Source organism: Passer domesticus, chromosome 17 (genome assembly GCF_036417665.1).
Source record: "Passer domesticus isolate bPasDom1 chromosome 17, bPasDom1.hap1, whole genome shotgun sequence".
Classification (NCBI taxonomy): Eukaryota; Metazoa; Chordata; class Aves; order Passeriformes; family Passeridae; genus Passer; species Passer domesticus.
In genome coordinates, this window is record NC_087490.1 from 5756454 (window position 1) to 5778307 (window position 21854).

The 21854-nt window shown below is 43.3% G+C and overlaps 1 protein-coding gene and 1 long non-coding RNA gene across 11 annotated transcripts in view; one reads left to right on the forward strand and one right to left on the reverse strand.

The window, feature by feature from the left end:
* The window catches only part of LOC135282515 (uncharacterized), a 214049-nt gene that overhangs the window by 104085 nt on the left and 88110 nt on the right, over positions 1 to 21854 (forward strand). The gene's annotated exons all lie outside the window — the stretch shown is intronic.
* HIC2 (HIC ZBTB transcriptional repressor 2) overlaps positions 1 to 21854 on the reverse strand; it is a 71279-nt gene that overhangs the window by 7606 nt on the left and 41819 nt on the right. For 5 of the 10 annotated variants that reach the window (XM_064392348.1, XM_064392346.1, XM_064392344.1 and 2 more), the window contains one exon: positions 490 to 633. The exons of 4 other annotated variants lie outside the window; for them this stretch is intronic. The gene's annotated coding sequence lies outside the window, so the exon portion shown is untranslated. Of the gene's footprint in view, positions 1 to 489; positions 634 to 7120; positions 7291 to 21854 lie in introns of those variants that run through there. One more of the 10 variants, XM_064392349.1, reaches the window with a different exon arrangement.

The following is a 21854-nucleotide window of genomic DNA, read 5'->3' on the forward strand; positions in this document are numbered from 1 at the left end:
TTTAATTTGTTACATTCCAATTAGTGCCAGGCAGAACTGCCCTCCTGGCTCCCCGAGGCAGCTCTTGCAGGACTCCTGCAGAAATGGCACAGCTTTGCTTAAGGACATGAGCACCTGTCTGGTACCTCTGTGCGGCAACATTTGGATATTTTGGACGTGGGCAATACCTGCTCAACTGCTACCAGCTCCTGGCCCAAAAAGGAGAGAAAAAAAAGAGAGATGATTTCCCAGTTCCTTCTCTCATGTTCTAGAACAACAAGGAGAGCCTGACATGGCTAAGCCCTTCTCTACTGCATGGCAAACTTCCCAGGGAAGGGGAATCTCCATGGGTGAAAAGGGTAGGGGCTCTGTGTGCATGAAAGCACTAAAATCAGGAGAGCAAAGTGATTTGCAGTCAGTGCAAGGCTGCAGCAAAGCAGGAACACCTTGCTATACAAGCTGAAACTGTGAGCAGTAGAATGCAGATTTAACCGCTTGGTTGCCGCTTACCATGCCAGGTACATTGGGCTAAAGGCACCTCCATCCAGTGCTGCCCGACGTGCCAGGTACATCCCATGATGTTCCATTGAAATCACAACAGGCCATCAATAGAACGTGGCTGCACGGATGCAGAATGGAGAACCAGCAGGGACGCTGTTAAATGCAATTAAAATACTGCAATCAAAATTGAAACGTACATTTTAAAACAGCCACCTGCCTTAAATATGTAACTGCTAGAACAACCTCCCCTCCACCCATTTCCCCACAGCTGTTGAACTGTGACAGAATCAGAACAGGACTCTGCAAGTTTCTTACTGCTGCTCCCTGGCCACGTACATTCAAGACTCCCAATAGCACTGAGCTTCAGGGGGACCAGTTCACGTGTATCTAAAACCAGCAGATCCCAGGATGTCTGCACCAGCTTCCTTCTGCCCAGAAATTCAGGCAATGAAATATCACCACCATGTAGAAATGCCTCTATGACAAGAACAGCCTGGTGCCAGCACTTTATGGTCTCATTCCCAACATAGTACAGGCAGCAGAAGAAACACTTCAAACCTGATCCACTGTGTTGTCCCCATTTCCCAAGCCTTTGAAAATATCTTCTAGAGATGTTATGGCATTGGACCAGGCTGGATACTTCAGTGCAACATGGGAGAAGATGACACTGTATACCCTCTCCTATTTATAATGATGCTTCGCTGATAATTTCATCTCCATTCTTGGAGACTGGAGATCAAGTTGATTCACAGTGAACCGCAGCTTGTATGAGCGTCGCAAAACTTAAGATCTATAATTCCACCCTCCCCTGCCCAAAGGAAAACAACATCATCTTTTCCATGTCAGGGAAAGGCACATATCACAGGTTTGTATCCTCTGCAGTGCATATCCTTCCCACAAAGTTCCTCTAATCAGTTCCAGCGGGATTATCATGGAGCAGTCTCAGGGCAGATGCTAAGAACAGGTTCCTTTCTACAAGTGGTGATGCTGCCCCAGTGAAAACAAACAAACAAAGCCCAAACCCACCAAAAAACAGTACAGAAATAAACCTGCAGCCTGGCAGGGATTTAACATGGGTTTTTAGACCCTCATGGTGAAGTGAAACGTGCATAGCTCTTATCACATTGATGGCTGCAGGTTCCAGCTGTGTTTCTGGAGATAGAAATCTTACATTTAAAAAGCGAGAATACTATTGATTATCAGCCTTAAAAGATAAAAGGCCAAATGAAAAAGACCTATAATACTTAATGTTGAATGAGAGAGATCATAAAAGAGGACACAGGCCTGAAAAATGGAATGGGTTGTCATGAAAAGGACAGAGAAGATAGTTAATTCTTCTTGAACATCTGCTGGGCTTAGGCCCAGGACAGTGTTCCCATCATTCCCACCTGCATACTTATCCCCACAACTCTGTAACCTTTCACACTGAAATAATAGACCTTTTGTATTCAGATCACCCTGTTTTGACTGCTGTAGGCTGAAGATTTTTAAATCTTGTCAATACAATGAAGAAGTGAAATGTAAGCAACTGTTTGCCTACTGACCTGGGCTGTGCTCAGCCAAGAGCATTTGCTGAACTAGTCTGAACAGACCACTGCCAGCATGAACAGGCCAACCCACAGTTAACTACCACACTTAAAGCATCATGGCCCACAGCCCCAGGAATCCGGAGCTCCCCCCTCTCCAGAAGATCACGCTCTGCACGGCATTAGAGCAAGCTGAACTCTGGCTGCATCACAACTCTGCAAAACCCTCAGCAATACCAGCAATTCTCAGTTTAACACAGGCTGAATGCTGCATAAAGGTATTTCTCAAACAGCAGCTCAAACATGAGGTTTTTCCCACCCAGATTGCAATCACATTTGCTTCTTGCCGCTGTGAAGCAAGAGCTCTTCTCCATAGCTGTATTCCCCCTCTAGGGCAGAGTTTAGCAGAGAACTACTTCAACCAAAGGTGTTTCCTACTGTTAGAACATCTCACTGCAGTCAGAAATGAAGCTTCCTGCCAACTCCTAAAAAGAGTGCTTGTATATTATACATTTATTGTCACTGCTGACACATAGGAGACTAGAACTACCCAAACCTCTGCTGGGAGGAGAAGGGGAGAGGCATGGACATTGCAGAGCTTGTCAGCCAGAGTCTGGCATTAAAAATTCCTGCATATCTGCAGTGCACAGTTGATCTCAGGAGCAGAGCAGTGGCACAAGACAAAGCTTCAGAAGCTCGTGACCACTTAGTAACCAGCAGTAGACTCTGGGCTCTTCCTCTCATCCTACAACTGATCAAACTCAGTTTTAGTTGTACCTGCATTGCAAATAGTAAAGGCAACTTCAATGTCCAATGCTAATCTCATTTAATTCATTTATTTACTCCCTATTGCACAAAAATATAACAACATATTGAATGAAGTAGCTCAAAGGCCCCTTTGGTATGCAAAATTTTTGTTTCCCAGCCACCTCTGAGCCTGTACAGAATTCTCCCTTTACAGTGCAAGAATTTAGGACATGACTAAAGGATCGTTGTTTCCTCCCAGTTAGTCCTAGAGAGTGCCAGCCTTGGGCCCTGTCCCTCAGTAAGGCAGGCCACTTGGCAGGGGGTGCATGGGGTGGCAGCCTCATGCTGAGCATCACTCTGAGAGCAGGAGTACACCCAGCACTGTGGAGAAGGAGGAATGTCATGACCCCTTTCCAACCAAGACTGTCCTACAGGACACTCCCAGCTGCAGCACTGCTTTAGGGCTCTGAGTCACCACAGGTACAAGCTGATAGCAGGTTGTGAAATGCAGTAATACTGGAGCAAATACATGACCCTTTCAACTGTCCCTGCAACTGGGGAGGGATCTCCAGGACAGGGATGAGGCAGGCAGCTGGAACTAGTGACTGTGACTCAGACTCCTTAGTTACACGATTTGTTAGAGCAAACAAAGCCTCAGAATACTAGGAAAAATGGGAACAGGTTTGATAAAGATCCTCCCAATCGGCCTGTTTATTTTCATTTCTTGTGTGGACTCAGCAGACGTTTATGCAGAGAGATGCAGTCTGCACACACAGTACTGCTAACCTCACAAGCTTGCAATAGTTAACAGCAAGTTTCCGTGCTAAGGGGTGTAGTAACTGTGTTGGACCAAAATGTCATCTCTCTCACCATGAGCCAGAGCAGTGGTGAGCACAGTGCGCACAAAACAAGCATTTGCTGTCTTGTTTTTTTCCAGTAAGAAAAAACCTCATTCCCTTTACCCATACCTCTAGATCCAGCAACAGTTCTTAATATGAATGATACCTTAAATATAGCACTTTTAGCACTTTCCCACATTTTTTCTTTGCTTTTCCCAAAAAAACTGACCATACACAGCCCCGTACACTTAGCAAAGATATCTTTGGTTTTAAGTTTCACTTTGGTGAAGTCTTTCAAGCAAACCACTCTAAGAGTTGTTTGCTTGAAAGCAGTATTAGGACTGTACTGCCTACCAAACATCCCTCCAAGTCAGATGCTTAACCCATCACCCGGAATCCTTTGTATTTGAATCTTTGCAGCCACCGAGAAGTCTCAGCACATCTGAGCCTGGCAAATGAGAGGAGGCCAGAAAGCCACTATTGCTTGTAAAAGCAGAAGGCCTAACAGACTCAAAGTTCTGCAAACTGCCTGTATTGCATCCAAATCTCTCCAAGCTGAAGATGACCTAATGGGAAAGCAGGGTTTACTCACTTTCAAAAGCCTTCATTTCTTTGACTGCTTTTCCTCAACCCCTACTTCTTATTTTGACTGTTTTATTCCTCTGTCTTTTTCACTTGAGACTTCAGGCATTATTTAAACTCAGTTCACAGACTGCAGGGAGGTCACTCTATGCATGTTTCCAAAATCCACCTCTTCCCAGCAAGGCTCCCATCCTGCTGCTTTGTCCTGCAGCCCTGCACAGCAGTGGTCCAGGGCTGCAGATACCTCGGGCACATTTGGCCAGCCCTGCCTGACAGACAGCTTCTCAGCCTGGGGGATTACAGCCCCAGGCACGTTATGAAAGGCAGCCCAGCAAGGTCATGGGGTGTTGAAAACTTTGCTACAGTCCAAAGCACAGGATCTTCCTCCTTTCCTTCCCTACATACTATTCTTGTCAAGGCCAAGGATTTCCTGGCAGTCCTCAAAGTACACAAATTATAGGCTTTTGTAATGAATTAAGACTTAAAACTTCTCTTCATTTTAAGAAAGTAGAAGGGGTGGAGCAAAGCAGGGGGAAAGGTACTTTTGCCCAAGTTTGAAAAGGGGATTGACAAACCAACCAAGTTGGTTTTGAAAAGGGGATTGACAGCCTATGTATGTGCTTTACCCTGTAATCTGAAAGCTTCTCAGGACAGGACCCTTAAAAGTATTTTATGCTGAACCATTTACAGAGTAAGAGAACTGGCAGCTGCCTGCATCCGTTCCAGTCTGCTCAGCCTCTCCTAAATCAACACTGCCAGAAGGCAAGACAGCACTATAACAAATTAGCACCGCTCACAATTTGTTGAAGTTGCTGTTGCATTGTTTGTTTATTTAAAACACGCGCAAGCACACACACACACAGACCTCCCGAGCCTGCTCTCTGCTGCCATCCCCCAAACTCCACACTTGCAGTCTCAGAGAGGCAAGCAAAGGCTGTGGATTAAACCCATGCAGAGCTACAACCACTGTGCTGGGATTCTGCTTGGGTTTTGCTCTTTCACTACAAGAAAAACCAAAGAATGCCCACAGTATTCCAGCCTGGAACATCATGCAGTAGAAATCCTTATTTTGGCACCTGACTAGGGAAGTGTTGTTAAGAAAAAGAAAGAGCCACAGGCTTGAAAGGACCCAGTGCTAATAAAACTCTTAGTGCTAATGCTATTTATGAACATCCAAGGGATAATCTGCACCCCTTATCAGCCCACAAGATTATAAGATCTTAAAAATAGGAAACATGTCTTACTTCATAAAGTACTGTATAAGCTTACAAAGCACAATATTAGTGGTAATAAATAATTGTCAAAGTCGAGCACAGAGGTGGCTGTAAAACCTGAAGCACCCTCACTGCTCCCATTTCATTCTGAGCTCTGTGTGGTAGCACTGTACATTCTTGCCTAAGAATGTACAGTGCTACTAGTATAGCACAGGGCACACTTGGTCTCTTATGCACCAATCTGGTTTTATTTTAAGGGATGGTTTGTGAAATGTGCTATGTTTTTACTCACAGTGGAGAAAGTAATGTTTGATCATGAGGTGATCACAATGAGGGTGATTTTAAAGAGCTGTAGTAGATTCTTATCCTTCCACCAAACAGTTTAGTTTGCCAGCCCGTGTCAGTGTGCCATGATTCCTCCACACAGCATTTCTATCTGTAGGCAATTATCACAGGGAGAGCACCCTACTATCAGAACAACTGCTCACCAGTTTCATCATGTAGCCTTTAGAAACAGCTTCCCTTTTATTTCTCTTGGTTTATATGACAATAAATTCTGGGCTGCTGCAGGCATAGTTTAGAGGACAGTAAAGTCAGCATAATCCACTCAAACACTTAGATGCTTTCATTCAGTTTTGGGGTTTTTTTCATTTTAGAGAAGGTTTTTTTGTCTTATGAATGCTCTGAATGTTTCATTTCTGGCTGCTGACAGATAACTGCATCATCCAAAGCATCCCTGCTCACTTGGGTCGAGCATGGCTTTGGTTTCTGGACAGGTGAATGCCACAGATACCACAGCTATCTCTGTCAGTTTAACAACAATTAAGGAAATTAAGAGATTTTCTATTCAGATTGAGACCTTTGCATAGAATTCTGCTGGTGCCAAAACATCATAATTTTATTCTCCAGATAACCCATTATTTATCAAATGTTTAAATACTCAAGCTTTAGTATTTCAAAAGCTACTCATTTTATATTTGTCACCTAAGGAAATTACTAAGCAATTTGTGTAAATTTTTCCCAGCCAGAAAAAAAAAATGCCTCAAAGAGCAGAGCCGAATGCATTACCCTCCTTCTTTCAGCATAATTAAAACCATCTCATTGGTAATTATTGTCCTCAAGGTGGGTGTGGGGGAGTGAAAATCTGTAACAGATTCTATTTTTAGAAGACAACCTTGGGAAAAACAGGAGGTACCAGAGAAACAGGCATGAGGGGTGAAGTTATGACAGTACTGAAACTAGCAGGAGACACAGGTGTACCAGGTGTCTGTGCCAGAGAGCTCTGAGAACACAAATGTGGCCACACCTCCTGCAAGATTTAGGCTTGGCTGGCAGGTTTCAGAGGCACCCAGAATTCACAGAGACAATTCACATATTTAAAAGTTTGAGCAAGAGTTTAAAAAAAAACAAAACCAAAACCAAACCCACACTAAAAGGTTATTTTAAAACTTTGCTGGATCCCTTCCCATGGAGTTCTCTGCTCTCAGCAAGGAAAGTGGTTAAAAGGAAAAAACAAAGCAAAAAGCCAAGCAGAACCAAACCCTAAAAACAGCCAGAGAGGCTGGAACTTCCCTAACACAGATGGAACAACACAGCAGTTTTATATCTACATAAACAGGATCAGAATCTGGCCCAAGGAGTAATACACGTACAAACTTCTGCTCACAGCCACAACAAACATCGATACCACACCTTAGAGTGGAAGCAAAAAGTAAAATTCTTCCATCCTTACCACTTCCAGCAGAGCCCAGTGATGTAACAGCATCAAGAGACACCCAGAGGATGCAGAAAGTTCTCTTAGTGAGGATACATTTGGACTAAAGCCTCTCTCTTGGCAATGTGCATTCCCAAACACCTGTATCTAGCATCCAGCTGCTTCCAGCCCCTGGTTGCACATTATTCAGCCACATGCAGTTCTGTCACAGAGAAGGGCTGAATAAATTGTGGCATTGTTACACCACAGTGCAGGTGCTCGGAAACACACACATCCCGAGGCTCGTGCCTCCCCAGCCATGGGGATGTTCTGATGCCACCCAGCTCTCCCTGACCCACCAAGTCAGTCCACCTTGGCTTAATCTATTCCCTTCTCCAGCAATTTTCTTGGCAGGCACTTCACTCAAAGAACATGTTTTAACAGCAGGAAAACCACCTCAAAATCCCAAACCAAACAAGTCAACACCTCTGAAGAACCTGAATAAGTCACATCCTTCTTATCACAAGGTATCCTCCATTACAGATGCTAACATGGCTTTCACACACCTGCTTTCTCTGGAACCTCGTGTAAGAAGCCTGACAGTAATGCCAAATCCCCAGACCCTTCCAGGAACAGTCATTGCACACCCAGACCCATTCCAGATACTCAAAGTCTTATAACAGGGTATGTAATGTGAAAGTTTAATCTTGTGCAGGCAAGAAATAGCAGGGACTTGCCTACTGAAAAATTAGGAGGTATACAGTGATTAATCAAATTGATTTAAAAGAGCCAGCTGCCTGTGTGAATGCTGGCCCTGGCAGAGACAATCCCTACCCTACACATTTGCTTACAGATAGGCAAGGTGCTTTGGCACAGCTACTGAATCCTTTGAAAAAGTTGGTTTTGACATGTTGAAAAAGGACTTGGATTTTTCAGCTGCTCTCTAAGTAGGAGGCAATTGAGACAACACACCCAAGAACTGCAGCAGACACCACTTTAAAATTTGTCTTCATTATGTTCTAATTTTTGCACAAGTTTCTAACATTAGCAATAGCCAGATGAAATTTTTCATGTTACTTAAAACAGAGGAGAGGTCAGGAAAACACCGTTACACATAATTTGTTCTTTCTCTAGTGTTAGTCAGAGTCCAGAGTCCTGGCCCAGGTTTTCTACTTACATTTTCCCTGTGATTCTTAAGCCAACAAACCAAATAGAGTTAGTTGTCAGGTTTAGTGGGTTTCAAAATAAAATGTGTATTAGATAGGGGATTTTTTTATCATATTATTTAAAGGATTTAGTGAGGAATCTAAAAATCTGTGGAAGGATTTGTTGGAGGGGGATTAGAAAGAGAAGAGCCTTATAAAAACAACTCAATCACAGGGTTTGTTCCTCTTCTCCACATAAAATCACAGAATCACTTAGGCTGGAGCAGACCCCTAAAATCAAGTCCAGCCATTAACCCATCACTGCCAAGTCCGCATCTAAACTGTGTCCCTAAGTGCCCCATCTACACATCCTTTGGATGATCTCCAGGGATGGCAATTCCACCATTTCCTTGAGCAGCCCGTTCCAATGCTTGATGACCCTTTCCTTGAAATTTTCCCTCATATCCAACCTAAATCTCCCTGGTGCAACTTGAGGCCATTTGCTCTTGCCCTATTGCTTGTTACTTGGGAGAAGAGACCAACCCTCATCTGGCTACAACATCCTTTCAACCTTGTTGAACCTCACCCAAGTGGCCTCAGCCCATGGATCCAGCCTGTCCAGATCCCTCTACAGAGCCTTCCTGCCCTCCAGCAGATCAACACTCCCACCCAGCCTAGTGTCACCTGGGAGCTCACTGAAAGTGCCCTCAACTCCCTTGCACAGATTTGTGATAAGGACATGCACACTAAAGCCTGCCTTCCATTAGGGAAACAAATCCAGAAGACCTGGAAAACACTGCACTGAGACACATGGTGGGGAGGTTCTGGGAAGCAAAGCAGCAGCTGAAGTTATATGGAAATAACAACAACATTCACAGAAGTTCCCCTTGGATACATGTCAGCATGTGGGAATGAAGGATTAAGATTGAGTATTTGCATTTCCCAGTCAGATGCCAAGATAGCAAAGCTGGCAGGCTGAGGTGTTGTGGCATTCCTTGAAGGGAGTCTCCAGCCATGAACACCGTGTGTACAGAGCTCTTCTGCTTGCAAATGTCCCTCTCTCTCTGACAGTGAGCATTTTGAATTTTTTAAAATGTGCTCTAGGTTAGTGCTTATAAAAGTAAAGCATTAACAGCCCCAGCACAGCACAGGCAGCTGGGCAAGCTCTGCTGATAGACCCTTGCCAACACAACCCCAAATTAATCCTGCGCTGTGCTCCCAACCCACACACAGCAAGCAGGTACTACTGTGGTGCCAACTGCTTCAGTCAGCACGTAAGAGCAAAGTGCCATGTTATTAACTCTTCCAAAGGCCACAGCAGAGCATTTTGATCCCTGCATACAACAGACACCTGAATAATTAGAATGCAGGGCTGAATCCTCTGGCAGACATGGCTTTTAAAATAAGACGTAGCACTTCTGCATCATGGCCCTCTACAACAGATCTCAGTGCTTTTATGCTGCTTTTTTAAAGGCCAGCATTAACATTGCCAATGACACATTACTTACCAGGTGGAAAAAAAATTCCAAACCAAACCACACAAAAATAGAGCCATCATTACAAAGGATGAGGCATCATGATCTGTTTTAAGGCATCCAAGTCAGAGCCACCACCTAAAAGGTCAGGTCTTGCCCTCTTTCTCCATCAGCCCTGGTCTGGCTCAGCCTCACAAACCCCATGGTCTTCAAGGCAGCACAACAGAGCAGGCAGCAAAGCACAGCCACGGATCAGGAACACTCTTGAACAAAGCTGGCTGTAAAGCCAAATCCTACATGTCAGAGGTCACAGCAGTAACTGAGGATTCAACCCCCAAAAGATCCTCTGGTATCCAGGAAGGCTGCTGGCAATAGGTGAAAGATGTTGTGAGACAGAGGAACAATGAAGAAAAGATTCTGGGAATTGTTGTTGACCGTGTGTGGTGCATGCACAGTGAGAAGGCAGAGCAGAGCAGCACTGGGACCAGGAAGAGCTTCAAGGGAATATTCCTGTGGGCCTTTGGGCCTGAAATTCTCCTCTCCAACACCCTGGCTTCCATAGTCAGAAGTGAGATCAATGCCTAACTACACAAGATGCTGCCACGTTTTAATGATCTTCATTTCTAGGTGATCAATTGTTGTTGACTTCCTCCTTTGGAACTTGGTAGCAGCCCAGCAAGAATGAAAGTCTGGACAGTCTCCCCAAAGTCCCCCAAATGCATCAGAAACTGGAATCTGCTGCAGGGCTGCAGTACGTTGTCTCAGCAGATTCAGTCAGTAACGAGGTCTTCTGAAACAAAGTGTAATCAGTGTTTCTGCCTGGACTTGCCAAAAGACCTTAATGCAAATAGAACTGCAGGAAAATTAGGGTGGACTCTAGTGGCTGCCTCCCCCTCAGGGTTTTGGTTTTTTTGGTGGTGGGTTTTTTTTTTTGGTTTTTTTTTTTTTTGGTTTTTTTTTTTTCTTTTTTTTTCAATCCTGATGAAATTCATTACAGTTGCATTTAAACTGAGGTTGTGATTTAAATTTTCCAAAGCAGGCAGGACAGGTTTGAAAGCCTGATATATCAGAGTGTGTGTGCTTCCTGAGAATCAAGGTAGTTGCAGAGCCTTCCCCAAGGGATGCCTAGTTGGTCCCCTCACCCCCTTGACATGTTTGCTGTCACACAGGCCAGTGGATTCCTGGCAAGTTGAGCAGGCTTGCTCCTTACAGCCAAGCAGCCCCACATTCAAACATGCCACTGCGTTCCTTGAAGGTATTTACAGTTTACTTTTTAGTGCTACTTTAAGTTCAAAGGGGCTAGTAAAGCCCCATTAAGCCATTTACATCAAACTGGTTAGTTAATTATCCTGTTGCAGGCTTTAAATTAGCAATTTATAACCCCTTCCCTGGAGATGCCAGTATTTGGAAACAACTCAGCCAGGACATTTTGCAGGGTGCAGTTAAGGAACAAAAACACCACTACACCAAACCACCCCCACGCCACCCCAACAAAAAAAAATATCTCAAAACAACCCAGAATAAATATCTTCAGTTTTTGATTGCACAGATATTAACTTTGGGAGAATCCAGTAGCAACAGAGGGGAGGGAGAGCCCGCTTTTCCCAGCTAGCAGGGATCGTGAGGCTGTGTCTACCTCAGGCTATGCAGCAAAATGTGATTTGCAGAGGCCCAAAGCCAGCCTGGGAGGCACCACAGCTAAAAGGGGGATGATTCTTTCCTTACAACAAGATATTCTGCTTCTCAGTAGCATCATCAAAGGTATTTTTACGTTCATATGTACAAAAATGTATCTGCCCACAAGGAAGAAAAACTATTTAAGGGTTGGATTTGGTCAAACTGAACACCAGCTTACAGCTGCAGTCCTCTTCAGGTCAGGGTTTAAAAGGTACATATTTATAGCCCCTTGTCATCAGGGTCAATGACCCCATGGGCCAAGTGAGCCTGGAGCTGAGGGGTCTCCATTCCCAGGATCTCCTTCCCTGCCAACAACCTTCAGTTTCTGAGGAGGAGAGTCTGTCATCCACTCAGGGATGGTTATTGCAGACCACCACACTCAGAGTGCAAAGCTGTTACAGAAGAGGATTGCCATCTTCCCCCCTGAAATACCTGACTGCCCAAACTAACCAGGGCCTAGAACTTTCCTCCTTATTTCCACCAGCCATTCCTCCAGTTCTGCAAACAACTGACATATGGGTTGTTTACCTGAAAATCTTATTTTAAATAAAAATAGGAGCGAAAGACTGCCCAGTCGCTACTATTTCCACACAACGAGCTATCAAATGTAAGAGAAGCCTTGGCCCCAGTCCTGGGAGCTGTCCCAAAGCAACAAGCACTTAACACCTCACCAAGAGCAGGAATCCATGGAAAGAAGGGTCATGTAGAACAAGACTAAGGCAAACTAGGAGATTTCACTTTAACATCAAAAAAGGCATATCAAATTTGAGAGAAGAATTCCATTCTACTTGAATGGCATGACAGACAGATGGAATCAAGTCATATGACAGACCCTGCAATTTCTTTTTCCTTCATCTTAATACATTCCCTTTTCAATAGCAAAAAAATTATCTTCTGCCAAACAAGTGTCAGATAAACTTCAGAAAGAGAGATAAAAATCTAAGCATTTTAATTCTTTATGCTATGCAATCATGAGATTTAGTTTGTATTTACTTGCTGCTTCTTATGGAGAGTAACTTTCACAGTAATTTTTGGGATGGGGGCAGATGGAAAGAAGAGAGAAATACACTCAGATTTCAAAGTGACAAAATATTTTTGTACAAAACTTGTAAGATGATATGAATTTCATGTGATTTACTGCTCTAAATTGCAAGACAGAGGCCTTATAATAAAAATACTGGTAAACACAACACAAAATCTAAATTATCTAAAGGACCGAAAAACCCAACCCCACACATAGATGACATTCTCCGAATTCTCTGCCCTTTCTCGGGAGCAGTTACACCCAAACCATCACTCAGACCAGAGGCTTTCCCTCCTGCAAACACCAGCCTGGCCTTTGAAACAGCCCGGTGCTCACAGGCTGCAGGGCTGCCTAGCATTAGGGAATTATAAAATAATGTGCAACTGGGAGAAAGAAGAAAGCAAAGCCCTCCTGAGGATAAAGTGAGAGTCTTCCCTGCTCCACCAAAACCTTCCATTTCCAAGGCATGCAGTGGGCAGCCCGTGCCTAGAACAGGTGTGTCTCCTTAAATACCTCCCATGTCACACTTGTGTCCCATGGACACAGCCCTGGGATTATATTCGTACCAGTGCATACCAGCTGGAGCTACCCCCGCCGGTGTCCTGTGACTGCTCGCACGGGGGGAGCCGCTCTCGCCGCAGGCACGGCCCCTTTGCCACATGATCCCGGAGACAGACAGACAGACAGACAGCGACCCTGCCACTGCTGCTTCCGAGCACTTGTGCTCCAGGGGCCGAGCCAGCGCAGGGACAAGCAAGAGAGCCCCCAGAGCAGGAAGGGGGCACTGCCGGGAGACAGTGAGCGCAGCCTCCAAGTATCCTTTTCTTTCCCTCCCCTGCGCTTTTTACCAGCAAATTCTCAACCAATTTATGCCAAACAGACACGCTGAACACCTCCTTTAAATAAAGAAAGATGCACGGCTAACAGAGCAAAGTCCACTCAGCCATTCCCAAGCAGAAAATGCTGACAGGGCACAATGCAGGTGTGGCTAAAGCAGGATGAAGGAAGAACAAAGGAGAGCAAGCCTCATACATCTTCAAGTCAGAGCACAAAGACACCCCTTGGCAATTTCAACTTAATTCATCACTAACCTTGGAGCATGCTAGCTGCTGGCCTAAGCAGCTGAAAGAGATAGTAAGAAAATTTTCATGGCAGCAAACACATTAGTGACATTGTTTTGTGTCATGAGTGGCACAGATAATACAAAAGGAAGAGTTACTTGGTTTTAGCTATAGCTCTGCATCACAATTCATGCTGAATTCTTCAGCATGAAGAACTGCCCCAATGCCATCCATTACGAAAGGGATCTTGTAGTACTGATCAGGGAGCCAGAGCACCAACAGATGTGAGAAGCTGCTGAGCAGCACACACGGGCTTAGAGGTGGAGCCCTGTAGGGCCCTTCTTAGTCCTCCTTAGCAGCCTAAGTGCTTTCATTTCCCAGAGAACAATTCTTCCAACAGCTTTTAGGAGAGAACGTGAGTAAAAATGAATGGGCCAATCTTGCTGAAAAACCAAACTTGCAAGGAATCTATCACATCCATTAATTATTACACTGTTTAATTAATTCCAATTTCCAGGTTCCAGTACACACCAGGTTTATCTGCTCACCCCTACAGTAAATGGCTCCAGGCATCACAGTCAGCTGTTGGGGATGAAGGCATTGCCAAGCTAAACGTTCTTCTCAAGTGCTTTTTCAGTCCACCTCTGCTTTATAACCCCTCAAGGACTGGGTGAAACAGAGGCTTCAGTGAACCCAGTTCATCAGTCCAGTGCAAGCTGGAAGCAAAGAGAAATTCTCACATACTTCACATCCCATTCATCTCTTCATCTCACTGGCCATTTCTGTTCAAATAAATCTAGAATAAGGGCATTCCATTATAGTTCATTCTCAAACATGTGAGCAGGACCTCAAAGCACCCAAATACATCTCCCCCTACAAACACCTTCTTATTACTGTCATTACTCATTTTCAAGAGGCCTCAAGTCCATAGCCATAAAATTCAGCATTAATTGCCAGGTGAACTCTTATTACTTGGCCAACTATTTATTATGCTGGGTCCTTCACTACCAGGCAAACATCAGTTGCAAATGCCACCCAATGTTCTCAGACACCAGGACTTGAAATGCTCAACAGCCTCCCATAACCAAAATCTAGCGTCTTTATGTTTCCTTTATTCTTTGCCAGCCAGTGTTAGGGACCTCCTGGCCAGTTAGCAGCCAGCCTGGTAAGAGCTCTGAACTTCACACATTTGTCAGGAAATCTTAGAATACTTCTCAAGCAACTGGAAACCAAGTTGACAAAGCAGGTTTGGGTCCCCAAAAAGACAAATGGAGGCCCAGCTGTATTTCATAACTGTGCCACATAGAAAATCTGCACTTCCAGGAACCTTGAGACTTGGTGACACACCTATGCAGAAACAATTACTTAAGAAGCCATAATTTAAAATCCCCACATTTAGTACAGGAGTCCAATCATTCACTTCATTTTTTCACAACCAAAATTTTTTCAGACTTTGGGAAAACCCGGCCTTCTTATGAGCAACCCCTCTGCAAACCCAGGGCTGTGTGTTCCATAGGGAAAGTCTGAATTTCTAGGTAAGACCAAAACAAAACAACTCCTTAAAGTGGGAGTAGCTGAGAACAGAGCTGTCCACGCGCTCTGTACAGGCCTCCATCCAAATTACCAACTCCCACTCCTGTCAGTACTTGCAAGTCTTTAATCCAGCTGAGGTTCTTCACCAACCTCCAGCTATTTCATGACGTGCCTGTCTTGGGGCATAAAATCCTAGAGAGTGTCCCCATAAATCAAGCACATTTGTTATATAATTGAAAAGGTTTTAAAGGAGAAAATGGAAAAAAATCCTGCTGTTATTAAGAAGAAAATTAATGATCTAGAGCACAGCAGCGATTAGCCAGATAGCTATTCTTTTTTATTGAGCAACCAGACTCATAATTAAGGTGTTTTTTCTTAAAATAATATATAAATAAACTACTGGAAAGTTTTATACAACTTTAACTGGTGGAATTTCAGAGTTCAAATAAATTACAAGCTATTTCACTGTTGGACTCTCTGTCTCTAAGGCCATAATTAATTTTAATGTTCAAATTTGCAGTGAAAAAACACGTGACCAGTAATAAAATAGGAAAAACCTCTTTAGGGCTCTCTTGCAGGTTGTATCAACAATAGAGAACACAGGAAAATAGGAGGCCAGGTGCACTTAAGTTCAAAGATATCTTAAGCCTTACATATTTTGAGAAGTATTTAAAACATAAGAAATTAAAAATTCCCTTGCCCCCATTTGGGGGTAGGGTAATGGAGATGAGAGAGAGGAAGGGGAGGAAAAAAAAAAGATCAACTGTTCCACTAGAGACTTCATATATGAACACACAAAAGGAATTTCCTTTATCTGTGTATCAAGCCATTGCAAATACAGGAAAAGCCAGGGCAATGCCAACAGCTAAATGTGCTTTTACTTACTTATTTATTTATTCAGAGAGCATTCAGTGGTAGAGGAGACTGGATTTAAATAAGAGTAATTGAAAGCTACCAATTTTAGTCTTGTTTTACATTTACACTCTAGGTCATGAAGAACGATCAGTGGCTGGTAACTACTAAGCCATATTGATTTAAAACCAAATATAAACTGCTCTCAATTTGGTCTTATTTTCTGCTAACCAGAGCTGCACTATCTCCAGCTGAAACATTTATTCAATTTCACAGGTATTTATGCAGCTGACATTTTTCTTCTTTTTATAATTTTAATAAACAGACAATGACTTTCATTAGACATTTTCTCATCTGAATCACAATGCCCAAAAATTCAAAAAGTCATGATCCATTGAGAATTTTTTACTTCATTTTTGTATCTACCATACTAAGCACTTAAGTCCAAACATGTTGAACATTTAAAACAATCTCTTTCAAAAAGAAAAGTAAGCTGTAGCTGATGATTTAAAACTGAATTCACATTGCCTTGTCCTTCAAAATCTAGAGCTACCAGATGCTGGCCTCCCATTAGATCTAGTTCTTATTCACCAGCTTAGAAAAGGAGAACAAGCATCCTGAACTTCTTAAGCTTTCCCTGTTTTCTCAACTGAAATATTTTACTGATTAAATTTTTTTTTTTAAATCTGCAAAAACAGCCTAAAGGTTGCCTTGCAAAGGCAGCTTCATCAGTCAGAATAAACTCTTGCTCCTCATGTACAGGGACAGACTTTCTGCAACTGAGCATTCTGCCTTTCCTTAAACCTTTGGCAGAACACAAGCAGTGCCTAAATACAGATCTAAGCTCATTAAGATCTATGACAATTGCTTAAGGCAGCCATTGTAATTTCATGTTTCTCTTCCTAGTTATTAAAAAGATTGTTCAATTCAGTACCTTTTGGTTGTTACATCTACAGTGCGTTTGACTTTTGTGCAATATCCCACAAACTGCCATCAAAGACTACTAAAACCAACAAAAGCAAGAGGTGATGCATCCATTTCCTACCATACACGTTCTGCTTCACTTTTCTTGGCCTGTGGACTGAGAGGCTGTGATTGCTTCTGTCCACATTTTGTTTAGCAATATATATTAGAGAAAAATCTTCTTTCCAAGAAAAATCTTAATACACATGCCAAAATAACAAGAGAAAGCTTAATTTGCTATCAGGAAGATGGCAGAGAAACAGACGACAGACCTTCACCGGATCAAACACAATCTTATGTGCAAAGTCCAGAAGAAACAGGTTTTCATGGAACCTTCCCACGCTACTTTCAAATTCATTTTTGCCTTCATAATCCATTATATTTCTCAAACCACTTCTGCACTAACTTTCTTATTTGTTTATTCCTTCCCACAATAGCACTTCCATTGATAAAATTCACACTTAATTGTTTGCACAGACCTATCAAGCTAAGGAAACCTGACATGACATCTTTCCTTTTGCCAGCTCTATGGTGGAGGATGCTGTTCAAGCTCATCCATGGCCACATATTCATCATCCAGTAATCTGGCTGAGGTGATAAAGCAGGAAAAGTAGAACTGTATTGGACACAGTGCCCTGGTCCTACATCATGCTGGACCACTGTCATGTGTGCAGCTTGGACACTGAGACAATCTCCCTGGATAATTTACCACTATTGCTGGTTTCAAGGTGTGGCTAGAGAGCAGATGCACAGAATGCATCATTCTGTTCTTAGGGATTTTTGACAAAAGAAACTCTGAATGCATTGAAGGAATAAAACCAAAAAACCTTCTTTTCTCCTTGCTATAAACAGTGATTTTGCTGGTGTGGAGGGGGAATAAAACTGCACATCCCTTCTTTAAAAGAAAGATGACTTGTAACTTGGAGACTCTAATAAGAACACTATTTCCCTTCCCTAATGAAGTTCCTTATCCAGTATTAAAGGAAAGTAGTCTTTCAGTAGCATTTCAGCCACCTCAAAGGGCTATTTAAAAAATAACATAGGGTTGTGATGTTTAAACAAGCTTTTCCACCGATTACTTAATAGCATCCAGAGGCTTCAAGCAAGAAACGGGACCCTTCATACCAAGCAATTTATAGTAGCAACACACAGTGAGGCAGAGGACTTGAAGGGAAGGAAAATGCTGGGGGCAAGGAGAGAGGGGAGGTAAAAACCACAAGTAAGACTACTAAGTATATCCAAAATCTAAAAACTGGAATAAAAGCCAATGCCCTGCACCAAAGCCCTCTGGATACACTAACATTAAAAAAAAAAAGAAAAAAGAAAAGGTAATTTCTTCTTTGTTCACCCCATCAGATCAGATCCAGCAGCCCACTCTGGAGAGCTCCTACCCCTCTGGTAGCCTTGTGCCCTGGAGTACTCCTGTGTGGCAGGCAATGACAGCTGACAGGTACAAACTCATTTGCCCCAGGACTGCCTGGCATGTGAACTCACAAGGGCTCTGTGAGCTGGAAGAGAAATCTCCCAAGAGAAGAAAGGAACTCTTGCTATTTTGCCTAGAAAAGCCTCCTCCAGAGAGCAGAGCCTGGAAGGTGGCGAGTGACGACGCCTGCGCTGCGGCCGCTCTCCTCCTGGGGCAGGGGAATGCCACGCTGCAGTGAGCTCAGCTCCTCGTGGAAGCATTCCAAGCTACTCAGCTTCTGACAGCTCTCCAACTGCTCTTCCACGCGGTATTGCTTTACATTACATTGCTTTCCCTGCCAGGAGGCACTGCTGTATTACAGTACAGTCGTCTAGCAAAATGTAAAACTGATTCTTTCACCTCCCAAATATCAAACGACTGTTGCTGCTGCACTCACGGCTACAAGCCCTCCTCTGTGTTACACTTTCCTGCTTTGGTGCATATACAAGGGATTTTAGTATCTTCAGCCTCCTTCCCAACTTTCTGCTTCCTCCCAGTCCTTTCTGTGGAAGGCAGCCATCCTCAGCTTCCAACCTAAGGTGTCACTGCTAGGCGAGTTAAAAATGCCCAAGTCATTAGGTGCATTATCAGTGACTGCAGCACCGAGAGGAGAAAGTGTGAAAAGTAACTGGAAACATTGTAGTTACTTACACTTCATTAACAAGCTCAGCTTCCTGTTAACTCAGAATTTTAAAAAATATGCCAGCTACAGAGGCATTTTATAACACATATACATTTTTAGGCATTTGACTCCTAATTTCTTCATTTCAGTGTGCTTTATATTAGCTGTGGGCTGCAAGGCAAAACTAGTTCCCTGCACTGCAGGGTAGCTGGTTTCCTTTCTAGTTTTGACCTATAAAAATAGCCAAGTTATAAGAGCAAAGGTCTATCTCTCTCTATTCTTCAGCAGTAGCCAGAATACAGCAAAAAAAAAATAGTGAGGGATGGCAGAGAGGGAGGAAAAGCAATGACATAGAATACAGGCAAGTCTTTTTCCTTCTTACACCCTGTGCAATTGTTAAAGATCTCCTGATCCAGAGGTTGCATCCAGGCCATCACTTTTAATAAGAACTTATCTGTCCTTCATCGATTTTTCAATCTGTTTAGACTTCTGCTATCCATAACACCCTGTGGCAATGAGTTTCACGTGGTAACTGCTGCTTGACAGAGTGCCTCCTCTTTGCCTGCTTTGAATCAATTTAGCAAACACAGGAACTGTGAAGGATCACTCCCTACTCCCCTTCCCATTCATGACAATACAACACACTGCAATTTCTGTAATAAGTCATCTCTTCTCTATGGCAAAGAGAAATCACAGGGACTGACTTTTTTCTCTGGACCTTTCCTAGCCCTCCATTACCTTTGAAGGCAGTGATTAGAACTGCACAGTGCCTAAGACACTGGCACACCACGGATTTACCCAGCAGCACACTGATGGTTTCTGTTTGGTTTACCAGCTTGGGTAAACATCCAGAGTTTGTTGTTTCTTCAGGGAGTACAGCATTTCCTCCCAGCTGCCCATTCGTCTCTCTGCAAGAATTTTCTGGGGACTCACTTCAGAGTGCTCTTAAGTAGTCTGCTGAGGTAACAGGTGACATTTTTCTTCTCTGTACAACTGCTGCCAAAGTTCTCTCAAAATTTTTACCCAATTCAAGTCAGTCAAAATCTCAGCTTTCAAATCCCTGCCATTTTTCAGTCTTCCCAAAAGCACAGCAGTTTACACTCACTCAAAGCTCATGGCTACTTTCTTTCACGTGCACACCCAGCAAGAAGATCCACAAAGCAGAGAAGCAGAAAGGACATGGTTCTCTCCAGCAAGCAGTGGGGGCATTGTTGCATTAAATTCTATACTGACAAACCAAGGAAACTTTCTCAGTCTTGTCCCAGCCAATATCCCAGTCTTAAGAAATTTCCCAGGAGGCCCCACAAACAGTGAGTGTCCCAAAGGATCAGTCAGACTTGGCAGTGCAATGCACAAATCTCTACCCTGCCTCATGAGCCCCTGCTAATCCCAAAAGATGTGCTTCACCAAACAGAGCTGCTCCATATAATTGCTTGGCTTATCTCCCCTCTCTTAGCTGAGCTACCATGGTTCCTAAAGGCCTTAAAATTAATGACAGATATGCTTGCAGATTAAAACCCCTCTACCTGTGCAGTGCTGTGTGCATCACTTCTTCACACAGCATTGCCATTCACAGTCCTCAGCTGTGGTTTCTCTGTGCTTCTTATAAACAGCTCAAGTGCTGCTGAATTAGCAAACACTGGGAGGAAACATCAGAGCAGTTTGTTTGACCACAGTTTCAGAATTTCTGGCAGGCAGTTGTAACAGATCAGGAGAAAAATTACAAAAAGCAAAGTTATAAACTGAAATACTGAATCTCAGCATACCCGACCAGAAAACCAAGCAGCTAATTTGAGCAGAGTCTTATGAACATGCAGTTAACAAAAGCAGCTCAAAACAAAATGTGTTTGTGCTGTTATTTTGTTCATCTAATTCCACAGTTACAAACCTCTGAATTTGAATGAGGTAACTATAGAAATAACAACCTTTGTACATTGACAAAAACCTACAACTACCCGCGAGCATAAGACTGTGCAAAGGCTGGGGGAACAAAGTAATCCAGTTCAGCATATTAAAGCATTCCTTTTGGATCTCTCATTTACCGAATATTTTGAACATAGTGCCTGCAAAATCCACTGGGTGTGTTAAGATCTGTGAAGAAGAATCCCTTTCCTTCAGTTTCCTAAGGAAACTATGTGGGATAGAACATCCTTTTACTCAATAGGATGAGAAATTGCACCAAATCTCTCTTGTTGGCGTTCTGACATAAAGGCAATTCAGAAAGTCAGCCAGAGACCTGCCCACACCCATCACCATAACTTTCCAAGACTGGAATGAAAAAAAGTTGTGTTTAAGTTTTGCACTCAGCTTCAAATGTCAGTCATCTCTATTTTCTCCTTTGAAAGATATGCACAATATACACACACATTTATACACACATGTACAGCTCCCTTCTGATATTTCTTTTGAAATCCCTACTCTGACACTTCTCATGGTGCTGAATCTGAGAGATGGTTCCCCAGTTCATTAAGCCCCTGTATTATAAATTGCTGCCATCCCATGAGGGAGCTTGAACACAGAGAACACCACAGCCTGCTCACAGTAAGCAGAAAGGTTATCACTTTGAAGCAGTTTGCAAAGAGTGCCTTAAACACTATAACAAGAAAGTGGCAGTCTGTTCAGAGCCACACCAAGCAGGGAAAAAAGTTTGAGTCACTTGAGTCACAGAGCTTGTTCTTTGCTGTTCTCCAGAAAGGAGTGCACAAGCAGGTGAGGAAGCAGATCATATCTCCTGCCATACACCTGGACACCTGTCAAGGCTTTGAGCTACAAAAAGTCAGCATGTACTGTTTGTTCATATCTCCTTTCTTTGAAAACCAACTGAGAAGCTGCATTCTTCTCAGCATGAAAATATTCAGCTCCAGTTGAACTTGTTTCATAGAATATCTGACTGAGAAGAATGAGGATGCCCTCCTTGAGATAAATGTTCTGGCCTCTTGTGGGCATAACTCTCCAAACA